A 13,588-nucleotide genomic window follows, 5' to 3' on the forward strand; every position below is an offset into this window, starting at 1 on the left:
ATCAACACGTATCATCGATACCTGGCGTTATTACCACCACCGTGGCCACTATCTAAAGCAAAACGATCTCCAACTTACCCTCACAAAACGGATACTGTCGGACAGATCCTAACCCCGTTTTAATCTAAAGGGTGCATAGTTTACCGCGCTCCCTTTTCACACAGAGGAGGCGCGGTCGTGACACCCCGATATCGGCCATTGGAAATTGATATTTCAGAATCGGAGCACGGAAAATCGACTCGAACATCGCGTGACACGTTGCCCTTCCTTCTCCCTCCTATAAAGCAACCATCGTAGATCCAAGATTTATATCTCCATGCATCGATGAACAATGCGGAATCGTCATGCTAATCGGAACCCTTCGGATGGAACGTTTTCTTTATATTTAGTTATTTTTTTATTTGGTTCCAGAGGGTTAAAGTGTGCAATCTATTCGTGCATGAAGGGAAAAAATTTTTAATACTACAAAGGCAGATTCGTTTTATATTTACAATTATACACTATGTGTGTGTTATTGTATATTATGCACGGAATTTCTCAAGGCAGATAGAGAATCGAAAAGGAAATTTAAATTGTCCAGGTGGCAGTGGAGGCTGTGCGATTTATGGATCAGGAGAATTGTATTTAATTCTGTGCATTGAATAGTGACAGGTATTAATAAGGATAAATGAAAATGATAGGTCAGATATTTAAGCTTATTAATGCACAAGTCGCCTGACGATATCTATTGAATTGTACCAATTTGCATGCACGAAATTGATAGGTCAGTCTCTATCCTACATTCAACTAGGGTTGACATATTGAGTGCCCCCAATATAGAAGCATAATCATAATCAGAGTGACACGTGTATGGCAATGCAGCTTGTTCACAATCAATTTAAGTCTCCATGTTGCACTATTTCCAAAAGTAAATCATACTTCGCTTATATGAGCGACCAGATAATGGCTACTGTTTAAACACAGAAGCGTAAGGCAAATTTAAAAACAATTCTCTTCTTTCTTTCATGTAGTAAATTAGCAATGACTTATATGTGGGTTGTCATACGGAATTAATTTTAAAACTGTCCCGACTCTTTTAAATTAAAATAATTGATGATATTTCGCGGACAGGGCGGCATTAATATTTAGTTGACGAAGAAATTTTCTCATATTTCTTAAAGAAATTCAAAGACGACCTCTATATGTAAAACTCAATGCTTTTGATATATTTAACGAAATTCTGATATATTGAATATCTCTACCACTTCACGAGTCGACTTTCAAATTTTTTTTGCTTGCATAAAGCTAATGGAAACCACCCTCAAACTGCCATATTGCAATTAAAATGCTACACTGAAAACAAACTGGAGGACTTCGTGGCAAACTTAATACATTTAAGAAAATTCAGTATTGATTTCTTCGTCGATTTGACAATCCTTTGCTCCTCATCCTCGTAGCCGCGTGCAAGGTGCAGAAATTGCAGAGTATCAGAATGGTCCGCAGTGTCTATGCGAAGGCGAGAAACGCGCGCTAAAAATACATTCATTAGACGATGCACTTTTATCGGATGCACCAGGTGAAAAGAGGAAACGAGAGAGAATATATTGTCATGGCTACGAAGCGTATCGATTGCTCTTGTCACTTGTTTATTCTGGCGTGGATGCAGCTTTGTAAAATAGACCGATTTCCCGCTAATTAGATTGCCAACCAACGAGCTGCGCCTTTTAACGACAAATTACTTGTCGAGCTTGGCTATCGAATGAAATATATCTACATGTCTGGAAGAGACCTGATAATCCCGTGTATTGATCAAATATAGAGAGCTGTTGGAAATTATGTCACATAGAGACGTTAGGAAGTGAATTTCGTATACTTTATGTGTGAAGCGAAAGTGGGGATTTTATGGGTGAACGGAAAATTTGTAAATTTAGTAGTTGTAGATTTGAGGAAGTGTATTTGTTAGTTTAGGTGTACCGAGGTTTGTAGATGCAGTTTAAAAAAAGGGGGGATTTTAGCTTCGATTTTTGCTGAAGAAAATATAAATTTTGATTAATTAATAGGGTCACCTTTCGACTAAAAACGCTCCCTGAGTCTTTAACCCTTTATAACGTTGTGCAACTTTGAGCTAACATGTAGTATTATGTGTTTTATATTGCAGGTGTTAATTCACAACTACTGTAATATAGAAATCACAAACCTTTCTTTGAGAATAAAATATTTATGAGATAAAATAAAAATATTTATTTAAAAATTCACAAAGGTGTATTATCTCCATATATTGTTAGTCGTTATCGTTTCATGGTAAGATCATTCATCTTGTCAAATTGAGACGAATGTCCAAATGACTCGTTTTCAATTAATAGATTAATTAAATCGAAAGTAGAGGCTAATGCATCCCATATGTTATTTTTCTATTCGTGTTATCGGGAGAAATTGGTGGAGTTGGATGGTTGTATGCGTTTCTCAAAATAAATTTGTATAATCAACAAAAGTTGCTGTTTGATCTCACCAGGGTAGAATCATACTCCCCCTTAAATCCCATCCGATGTAATTTAACTAGTGCCATCGAGATGCAACTTTCAGAAGATTATCTCAGAAAGCCAATCAACTCGATTTAGGACCGGACACACGTAACTGCGATAGGATCACAGGAAGATCAGATGGATCGAAACAAGTTAAAGTTACTTTAGGTGGGTCAAACCTAATTAATTTCTTGCAAGTGGAAAATATTTTTAGAATCAAACGCTTCGTTAGCATCACCCTTAATAAATAGTTCAGAGTCAAATTCATTCTATTATAATTAATGTTCAACATCCCTAACTGCATCGTGTTTCATTAATTCGCAACTTTTGAAATACTAAAAGCGCAAAATAAACCCTAAAGAAACGAAACAGAATAAAATAAGGATTTTTGTAAAAATAACACTGAACACGACGCTAACAAAAAAATCAACAAAAATTGGAACATTTAACGAAACATTGAAATCGAATAAACGAATCCGATTCCATCATCATAACGACGGGATGGAATCACAATTATTTACTGTACTCGTACATTAGTCTGGCTAGTACTATCCCCCATTAAATTATGTAATTTAATCACAGGACGCTACGAATATTACGTTATTCTGAAATGTATGCCGATGAACGATATACCCAGCAATAACAGATAACAGAGCAACATTGCAGCAATTATTACTCTAACAAATGATATTCGCGTAACAATAGTCTCCTTATCGGCAACGAGGCACAGTCGCCCATTACGGTCATCAGCGACCCCAATAAATCTTAATTCGCTGCGGTCGAATAAATGGACTGACCTTATCATTTTTATGAAGATAATTCCTTATCAGCGCGCGATCACCGTATGAAACACGTTAAACAAATGGGCAATGCTTATATCCTTGACGAACACTCCACTTACCGATCGGTCTATCCAACTTATCTATCTATTTTACTTATCAGAGCTGTTAACCTAACCCAGTTCCCTCGAATGACGGACACCTGATTCTATAACGACCTGTGACTGCTGCACAAATTGCCAAGAGCAGGCAACTCGTATTAAAGGAGGCTTGAAAAATTGTGCACGCGGTGTAATTTAGCGAGTAAACGATGTACTGATTATCTGTAGAACTATATAAACGGATATCAGAGAAAATCTGTGGAACGAAAGTTACATACACGCAACACTGGGATCGCTGGCATATGGTGATAACGATTTTTCTATTATGCACGAGATATGAAGTTTGCTTTTATTTTGTTTAATGGAAAGTTGTGTCTTTTTACTCTGTTGCATAGACATGGGTTGCTAATAACGATGCATTGAAAATCGGAGAGTTTCTAATTGTTATGCTTTATTTAACTAATTAAATCCTTTCTAATTTGGATGATAATAATGGGATGGGTTTTGGCGTAATTTTTTTACTTTTTTTAAGTTTTTTATGGAGATCTCATTCCACTTACAGAACAGAATCAGCACTTCAAGTTTCGAGAGTTTCGAAATCATACAAACTTTCGGATTCGGGTTTCGAGAATTTATAGATTACCTTCGACCCCACCCCTAATCATAATTCATAAGCCAGTGATTAAAGTGTAAAAAGAATAGATCTACGAATATACTTAAATTAGAAGCGAAATGACCAGAGGTTGAACCAGAGGAACATTTCTTCAAATTTGAAATCCTTTATCAAGGATCACTGAACCTAATTATCTACCAAATTTTCCTTATCCTTCCAATCGCAATATGAAATATTTCCTTCATTAACACAATATCCATTTTCTTTTCACTATCAGCTTCTGTGAAACTAGGAAAACATCTATGAAACCAAGAATGCTTAAACTTTAAATAATCCGACGATAATATTAGTACCTGATAAGTAATGACTACTCTTATAATTAATTCCGTAAATATTATTTTAACCAAGCGATGCATTACAGAATAAGCTAAGAGGAGATTGAACAGATCCGTTTTAGCAGGTCTTTCGTTATTTTGATAACGTGGCTCACGATACGACGGCGATGTATTTTAATAAAACCCCTTACGTAATTCGAGGGAAAATCTATTTATAATATGATTTATGATATCGTTCAGCGAAAAGGCCTATAAACGTGTACTTTCACATTAAAGCTACTACCGGTGTGCCGTAGATAAATCGATACCCTCTATACAGACACATACATATAATACGCACACATATATATATATATATATATATATATATATATATATAATAAATAATAAACACATATAGAGATATTTTATATATAAATTATATATGTATATACAGTTTTAACGAAATTACTTATCTCGCGTCACCGTGGCCCCCGCCAGAGAGAGGATATTAGAATCAACTATGCATCTCGAATTTCGAACGGGGAAATCGAAGGCGTCACCACAATGGAATATCAGATATAATGGAAAGTTCGGGGCGGCAGGTACCTACAAAAGTTACGAACAGACGGCTGGTGAATTTATAAAAGCCTTTAGAGAACTTTGCTCCAGACATCTCGCGAATACGGAGATTATACTTTCAGAAAGGGGAAACTCTTTCCAACAAGTTGTCCCATCCCGACCGTCATCCTAGCACAGCCATCGCTTCCGGCTCCACGAACCGAGCTCACGCAAAGGGAAATTGGTTCGTTCTCCTTGCGAGCACGGCGAGACCTCTGCTATCCGAACTGATGTGGGAGGAAGAATTTTTGGGGTAAGAGTATGAGCATATTTAGATTAGGTATAGATTAGGGGTTGGAAGCAAGAGGAAATTGGTTCACTCGTCTAGTGAGCAAAGGTGTTACTACGTTTTTCGAAATGGTGTACAGGCAACTGAAAAGTGTTCTGTCTATACGCGTGTGGAAGTGAATTCTTAAGCCGGGAATCCACCTGGAAGCTAAGCTATGCTGTGCTAAGCTTTAAAAAATTAGCTTCAATACACCTTTATGGAACCGTTTCCACCGAAAGCGAAGCTAAGCTCTGCTATGCTTTTTATGTTTTATAACACAGCCAGGCATAGCAGTGCCTAGCATAGCTTAGCTTAGCTTTCAGGTGGATCCCCGGCTTTAAGGAGATCAATGCGTAGTGAAAGAGTCTTTTAGGCCAGCTTTGGAGAACTTTCACAGAATGATGGCGTCACGAGTTTATTGAGATTTCAGCGAGATTAAATCATTGTAGCTAGTAATATTTCATCTATGACGTATTAGTTTAATTACTGAAGTTTTGATGTACATGTAGTCTGTGCTAAAACCACCCTTGTAGCAACCATCGTGCTCCAAGATCGATATACATAGGGCCCACGAAATTTAAATCTTAATTTTTCCTATATTAGTATTAAATAGAAAAGTATATTCTACAATTTACACTAATAGGAAGATTAGAAGTTTCTTACGTTTCATATTTATGAATTCATCCACGCTTTGACTACTAAATCCTACAAGGTTGGAGAATGTTTTAATAATTCATTTCCAACATGGAGTTGGAAAATATCAAGTGATACGAAAAAGTGTAGAAAAATTCACTATCGATTCTCGCGAGAAAAATAGAATATTTGACCCCGTCAAGGCGAGTTTCTCAGGCAGCATCGCTCTTCTGGGAGCAATATAGCATGCAACTGAACTAAACGGTTCATTTTCAAACAAAAATGGACCTCGCTGCCTTTATCACAGTCTCACTGGGAATTCTGAAGAAGCCACGGAATATACAGGGTGATTCTGATCTGCATGCTAATGCTCCAGATCTACAAATAATGACGCTAATAAACTAGGGAAAAAACGTACAAAATTAACTAGAAATTATTCAAACGACTGACATTTTCCAATGAATACAAAATCCACACTGGTGAGTACTTCGAGCATTTCCTTCTATTTTCCATAAAGCAAGAATATGAGATATCCACATAAAATTTTGTACTTATTTTAATATACAAAGGCTACCCCCGTAGTATCAATATACTTTTATGAATCACCCTGTAAAAACGACGTTTCCTCCAGAACTGATGACAAGCTCGTGGTTCGATCGATGAGACAATGTCTTAACGTTCGTAACAGGAACTGTGACTTTTAATTGTGACCAGAGCTAGGCTCAATTTGTCTTTTCGCTGCTGCATGTGCGCTTTTCACGTCGTAATTCTAATTCATCGCGAGCCTGTCTCCTTTAAGAGACCCCTTTCATAAAGCACGATTAATCACGAGTTCAGGCCTGGCCCTTCTATCCACGGGAAAGAGAAAATGGACCTCGATATTGAAACGAAGGGGCAGAATTTTAGCCAGGAAAATGTGAACAGCGACGCGGATATTACCGGTAACAATGCCAAGAATCATGTTGATGCAAGTGAAATGTGTTGAAATATGCGAAAATAAGTAGATAAAATGTAGGTGAAGCTATGCACATCAGATGTGCTCAATATAGAGGAATAATATGTCGACACACGCAAGAAATAAATATAGTAGATTGAAAGAAGTATACTAGAAATCTGCTATGATATTAAAGTTTCTGCTATAGAGGTATTATAATAATCTGCAAGGATTTTTTTCTATATTCGTCATCGATAATTAAGGAGGGTAATCAATTTAAAATAAAAAGATAAGCTGAGATCAAGTGTCCCACGTCATGCAATATTCATGCAATATTCTCCTGTGGCTTTTTAATAATTTTATTTATACCCCTAAAAATTCCATCCATTCGTGATGAAGTCTTAACTTTAAAATCTTGTCATTTTCTGAAGAATTGTTTCAAATATCCAAGCTAAAAGTATATTTTCATAATCCTTTAATAACGAAGAAAATTTCTACCTAAAAATTCCTCTATTTACAATGTGTAAACATATATGTTTGCCTGAACACCTATATACTCGAGGTGCTATTTAATTGACCATTACTATTTTCTAAATTGATAACTCATTAAACTTATTAGTAAGGACCTCAGCATAACTGTTTTTAACAACTCGTGCAAATAGATTTTCAATTATCCATATTGATCTCAATTTTATTCCTCATCTCCATACGATTTAACAGTCTCGTGTACAACGGGCCGTATCATCGAAGATTTATAACTCTAACCGACCAATCTAAATTTAATGTTCCCATTACCACCCACTAAATCCAGCATAATCCAGCCCTACTTCCTCCAATCAGCCACTAAGACCAAGCACAATCAACTGCCTTCCAACCTCGCCTTTCCCACATCAAAACTGCATACAATAAAATTTCAACCCCTCACCCCTCCTTCGAACAGAACCGCCGCCCCTTCGCCCTACAACTCCATATTCCTCATTTCAAATTCATTTCAGCTCCATAAAACACCAGCCGGGCAGAGGGAATATAGGTCACGATGACTGCGAGAGCGGCCGATCGCAGGAGCGCGACATAACTAAAGAATTTCGCGGTGGAATCGATACACAATTAGGCAAATTGCCTCTAGGCATTGCTTCCAAGCAATCATCGTGGTTCGCGCGTAGCCCGTTATTAAATAATATAAAGAGGATCGATATCTTTCCAGGCTGGAGTGAACCGACATAGAGAGCAACAGAACGCAAATCGAACCGCGGCGAAAGTTACTCGCAAGACAGTAACAGGTAGTCGGTTCTATGGCACTTGCGTGTGCCTTGCTTTCCACCTACACAAACGTAAGCACAGACTGGCTTGAAAAGTTAACGAAACTGTAAACCCTGCGTCTGGGAATTCGCGAGGTGTTACTGTCGGATCTTGCCGAACTATCAGAGACGAAGGGTGCAACGTTATCTGCTTTCAAAGCCATCGAAGGTGCAGTAGGGGTCGAGGGAAAGTTTAAACTTAAACTGCGAATGATAACAGAGATGGGGTAGTTCCATTGGAAAGAATTTTATCTTAAAATTTATATCCCAAAGATTGGGGATTGCCAGAATAGGCTAATGATGTCAACATAATGTACCCAGCATGTAAAAATATGTTTTAAAGTTTCTTTTGACCACCATTGTCCACGTGTGGAATTTGTAAGTACCGACACTTTTATATCTTTTATATCTGAACTTTATGAGCACTACTAATACGTACTTTAACACTAGATTGCCGGAGCGAGTCAATTTGACTCATTTACGATTTTATTGCTACTATAACATTTTATAATAATACTAAGTATAGTGTCGTCATACTGGATCAAATGGCGCGAAAATATAGTACCAAAGCAGGCTCTCGCAGATGGCCTCTTCAGGTATTCTATAATATCTTAGATTTAGCAGCAATCAATGCTTGAGTTTTATATAAAGAGGTCACTCAAGTAAAAATCTCAAGAAAAGAATTTATTTTACAATTGGCTGAAAAACTAAGCGGCAACTATGGCCATGAGCCGAAAATACTTTCACGCCTCTATCTAATATACAGAATATTGAAAAACGGTTGAATTGTCAAGTTCAAGTTTCATGCAAAAGAAATAGAAGTAAGGCGTCTGTGCTAGATGTAATAAAAAAATCTGCGGAAAATGTATTTTAAAAACAGAATATATATGTAGAAATGATTTTGAATAAAGTTTCTTTAAAATAGGTATATATACCCAACATCCGGCAATCTAGTGTTAACAAACGAACAATTATAGAATGCGAAATTAAAAAATTAAAATCATTCCAATCGAATTTCTTCGATCATTCCCTAAAAATTCGTACTGGATGTGAAAACCGTCAGCTTTTAATCAGAATTTTCCTTGAATCCTACGCCTAACAAAAACAGTTTCCTCAATAGAGCACTCTGCACCCATAACGGTGCACCCTTTCTACAGTTTCCTCCACTGAGAACTATTTACTTCTTTATTCCCTCCGAAGTGTGGAAAAAATTTCAATTCCACCCTCTCGATCTTGAACAATAATCCCCCATTTAAAATAGATTACCTATTACACAGGGAAATGGAGTAATAATTAATTGGTAAGATTTGTGAAATTCCACGGTTCCAAGTGGCATGTTACAAATTCATTTCAATGCCAGCTTACTCGACGAAATATAAGCTCGATTCGCGGTGGCATATTTCGCGGGACAATACAACGTGGCGCCAACTGCAAGCACCGCGTATACGTGAAATGCTTGTCTATTTATCTCCAGCATAATTATCGTCGGCGAACTTTAACTAGAACCAGGCTCACAACTGTGGCTACTAATCCTAACAAGCCCCAGGCCATAGCCGCCGGTTTCGTTGGTTTTCATGTACTCGCGAATTAACGGTGCGTGAATTACGGATCATTTTAATCCGAACGCGATTTCGTGGAAATAAATATTTAGGAATGTAGGTGGCGAAAACGTGCCCCTGTTTAATACAAATCTCTGGTGATTAATTCAGTTTGTATGGAAATCGAATGAAATGGATATTTATCGAGTAGGTGTGGCGATTTACATTTGAATACTACTCGTCACAGAATAAAGTTCGCCACTGAATTTTTGAAGACGAATTTGGAAAAATTCTTGCATTTTATTGAAAAGATATTTTCTGCTAGTAATTCGATGCTTACCAATGTCAAGTTAAACGAAGAATCTTAAAGATATAACGCTCGGTATGGAATTATTACACCGAAGGTGTCAAAGTGAAAGAGAAAATACTGCTCGTTTGAATTATTATCAGTTGGGATGTTAGTGAATATATCAAATTAACTTAAACGCAGTAAAGCTTAAAAATGTTTTTCAAGAAGACCAGTAAAGTTTACTATCAATTTATATGCAAATGCCCTGCATTGTAGTAAAAGTCACAAGTTACAAACAGTGTCCACTATTTTCTACTTAAAAAGAAAAATCGTAACCTAAGCATTTCTATGAAACTAATAGCATGTGCAGGGGTTGACGCTGCACGACAAAGCCGCTGATTCCATGGCGTTTTCAGCGCGTATTAATTCGCTGATTATTTGTACGACAACTGTTTCCGCTCCCTATTAACATAATGGAATCCCATAATATCATGCGAACTCACGTAACAGGGGCATGAGCTTTGAACATCGCCCCGATTGCTCACGGAACGCAACCGTCCGGGTTAGTCACCCCCGTTAGTTATTGACTGTGGGGTAAACCACCGAAAACTCGTGCAACAGTGTGCCCCTCGTGATAAAACTCGATTAGGGGTGCTAACGACAAAAGCATCAGTCCTAAGGAAATTACTTTTTGCGGCCTTGGTGGCAAACATTTAACCGCGACGAATATTTATTCAATGATTGTAATCATTAGAATATCGGCAATAGGTACAAGTGAAAGTAGGTAAATTAAAATAAAATTAAATGGAAGGGAGAATTTTGATTAGACATTCTTTGTGACTGGTATAATGAATTAAAATGGAGGATTTAATTTGAACAGTTTGTCTTTATAAATATAAATTCTATGTGGGGATAGAAAATCTATTATATGTACAGGAGAGTGTGGAAAACAATATATTTCTGTTCAGCTTTGCCCTTTTAAATATATATTCCTTGCCCGATAATTGAGGGGCTCACACGGGCACCTTCAGGTTTGGCAATTTCAGAAAATGTTGATACTTAGTGTACGTAAAGGTCTTCACTCGGACATTAATTTCGCAAAGCAGTAAGACGCACTTTAAGCAAAATTCGAGAATATCGATTTTAAAAAATTCTGTGTTTCCTTATATATAGGGTGTTCTATGGTCAATACTGTAGGAGGTGATTATACAGGCAAAAATAAGACGGAAATCAAAAGTGACGAAATTGCGGTAAAAGCTTCGTTTTTGAGAAAATTGACTTTGAATTTTGCCTAAATACGCGTGCATCGTAAGCGCGTGCCCCTCAAGCGCATATAAGGGAACTCAGAATTTGTCAAAGTCGATTTTCTCGAATTTGGCTGGAAAGCACGTCTTACTGCTTTGGGAAATTAATGTTCGAGTGAAGACCTTCGCGTGCACTAAGTATCAACATTTTCTGAAATTGCCAAACCTGAGGATCCCCTTGTCAGTGGAAAACAGGCACATGCCACATATGCGTAAATTTTCGTTTCTTAAGGATCCATAATTTGTTTTCAAAGAGAATTATACATATTTTTGAGAACATTCTATTTGATAGAAATCCATGAATATTCAACTACAAACTGTGATATTTTGAATAATATATGCAAACAATAAATACGAAAAATTTTAGGTAAAAAAAATCATGAAACGGTGGCATGTGCCTGTTTTCCACTGGACCCCGCAATTTTTTGAGCATTTGTCATCTATTAATATAGTCAGGTATTGTAAATTTATTTTTTATTTTTCATGAAGCTCCTTGAAGCTAAAGTTAACTTGTTGATGTCCGTTGCCAATGTAAGTTGTTAAACAATCGATGAATACGGGCGATGCAAATTATCGATAAATATAGACATAAGAAGTTAGAATAATTGTGATTTAATTATTAATAATACAAATAATAAATGACTATCATAACGCGGTGAGTATCGTTGCCATGTCGAAATTCAAGGTGAAATGTTTCGAGTAGCCTAACATTTTCTCCACTAACGAATAAACAAAGAGATTTAAAGAATAACTACTACGCGACAAATAAAGAAGTGTACGAAACGAAAAACCGTCACTCTTCCAAGTGTTAGCAAACAAAACGAACGTTAAACGTATCTGTCTGTAATCACAGAGCAAACAGAAGATTCACGTGAGGGTGAAAGCGAATATCGTCAGGACAAATTCACGAAAACACCGTCCTCCGTGTTTAGTTTCAGAAATAAATCTCGACGATAGCATACATAGTTCTGCTAATGCAATAATATAAAATGACCGTAAATAAATTATTTCCCCGTACTTTTCGTCCTACTTTCAAACTAATTCACAAGTACAAAGAAAAACAATTTCCCCATTCTAGCTCGAACGAAACTCAATTCATGGCCCGCACGAAACAATAGCGGAAAGCGTTCATTCAAACGACTTCTTTTAATTAACACACTTCCTAATTCAATACCCCGTACAACTGTCAAATTCAGCGCGAATATCACTGCATTAAATACCCAGTAACTCCCGCACTCTAAACTTCGTCAAAACGCAGTCACCTAATTATTTTGAGCAACGGAGCGATTCATAGTACGTCTCACAATTCCCCCGCCAAAACTGGCTAACCTACAAATTGTCCACGCCACGTCTCACCTCTCCCCGCTCCTCCTCCACCCGACGATCTATTCTCGTCGCGCAATTAATATAACAAACAGGTCTAGACCCTTCGATCACTCTTATCGCCTCCTATCTTAACGCTTCTCCGATAGAAGCTCAGACAAAGGGCATGTTGCCTTCTCACTGCAATGCCCTTTACGCGCGACAGAGGCAGCAAACGAGTCGAACGGGACCAGCACTGAATGAAACGGCAGAACCGAAGAGAGCAAAGCGCTTACCCGTTACGAGAGAAGTCGACGGGAGCGCGACGTGATCCACGGGCAGGTTATCCTGAACGATCGGCCGTTATCCAGCTCGCATATCACACAGGGCCACTGGTCTGTACGGTGGACGATTATAAGAGATCCTGGTCGCATCGATTCCTGCGCTCGCTGCGTGAGGACGTTTGCCTTTCGCCAAGTTCCGGGGCAACGGGAGAGCACGGGAAAACGGCGGGATCCGACGGGGAGAACAACACTGCGATGGTGTCACCTGTCAACGGCGACGGACACGTGTACCATTGGCGAGCTCGCGTGCACGTGCACGCCGTGGCGCGTGAAAGGCGCACGCTTTCACTATCGATTGTGCGCGAAAAAGCCGTAGCAACGGTGACGGTGAAAAGGGAATTTTGTCCCTCGAGAGGCTCGCGAGCAACCACCACCACCATAGGCGGCTTTTCTACGGAGACAACTCGTCCTGCGGCGATACGGACGTACGTGCAGCTCTGACAGCAGGCGTACACGCGCGCCTCTGTTCCACGCGCACACGCTCACGCGCATCCTGTCTCCTCGCTCATTAGGCAGGCGCGCGACTTCGACGCGTGCAATCTTACCGCTTTGCCGTTCGTGTAAACAAAGCTGGCTGCTTTCCGACAGCCTCGGATCGCCTCTTTCGATTTCTCCACTCGCGGGGCCACTCCTACGGCAAACCTTTTTAATCAGCGCCCGTTTTCTGCCTTCTGGTCAAATTCTTTTCCAGCACTTCTCATTAATTTCTGTGCGCTTCGAATTCGCTCCTCATTGTGCGGGGGAGCGGG

General features: G+C 38.5%; 1 protein-coding gene across 1 annotated transcript in view; it reads right to left on the reverse strand.

Moving 5' to 3' along the window:
* LOC143366577 (uncharacterized) overlaps nt 1-13,240 on the reverse strand; it is a 33,257-nt gene extending 20,017 nt beyond the window's left edge. The window contains exon 1 of the mRNA XM_076807700.1: nt 12,792-13,240. The gene's annotated coding sequence lies outside the window, so the exon portion shown is untranslated. The remainder of the gene's footprint in view (nt 1-12,791) is intronic.
* Nucleotides 13,241-13,588: the final 348 nt, after the last annotated feature.

Source organism: Andrena cerasifolii, chromosome 3, assembly GCF_050908995.1.
Source record: "Andrena cerasifolii isolate SP2316 chromosome 3, iyAndCera1_principal, whole genome shotgun sequence".
Classification (NCBI taxonomy): Eukaryota; Metazoa; Arthropoda; class Insecta; order Hymenoptera; family Andrenidae; genus Andrena; species Andrena cerasifolii.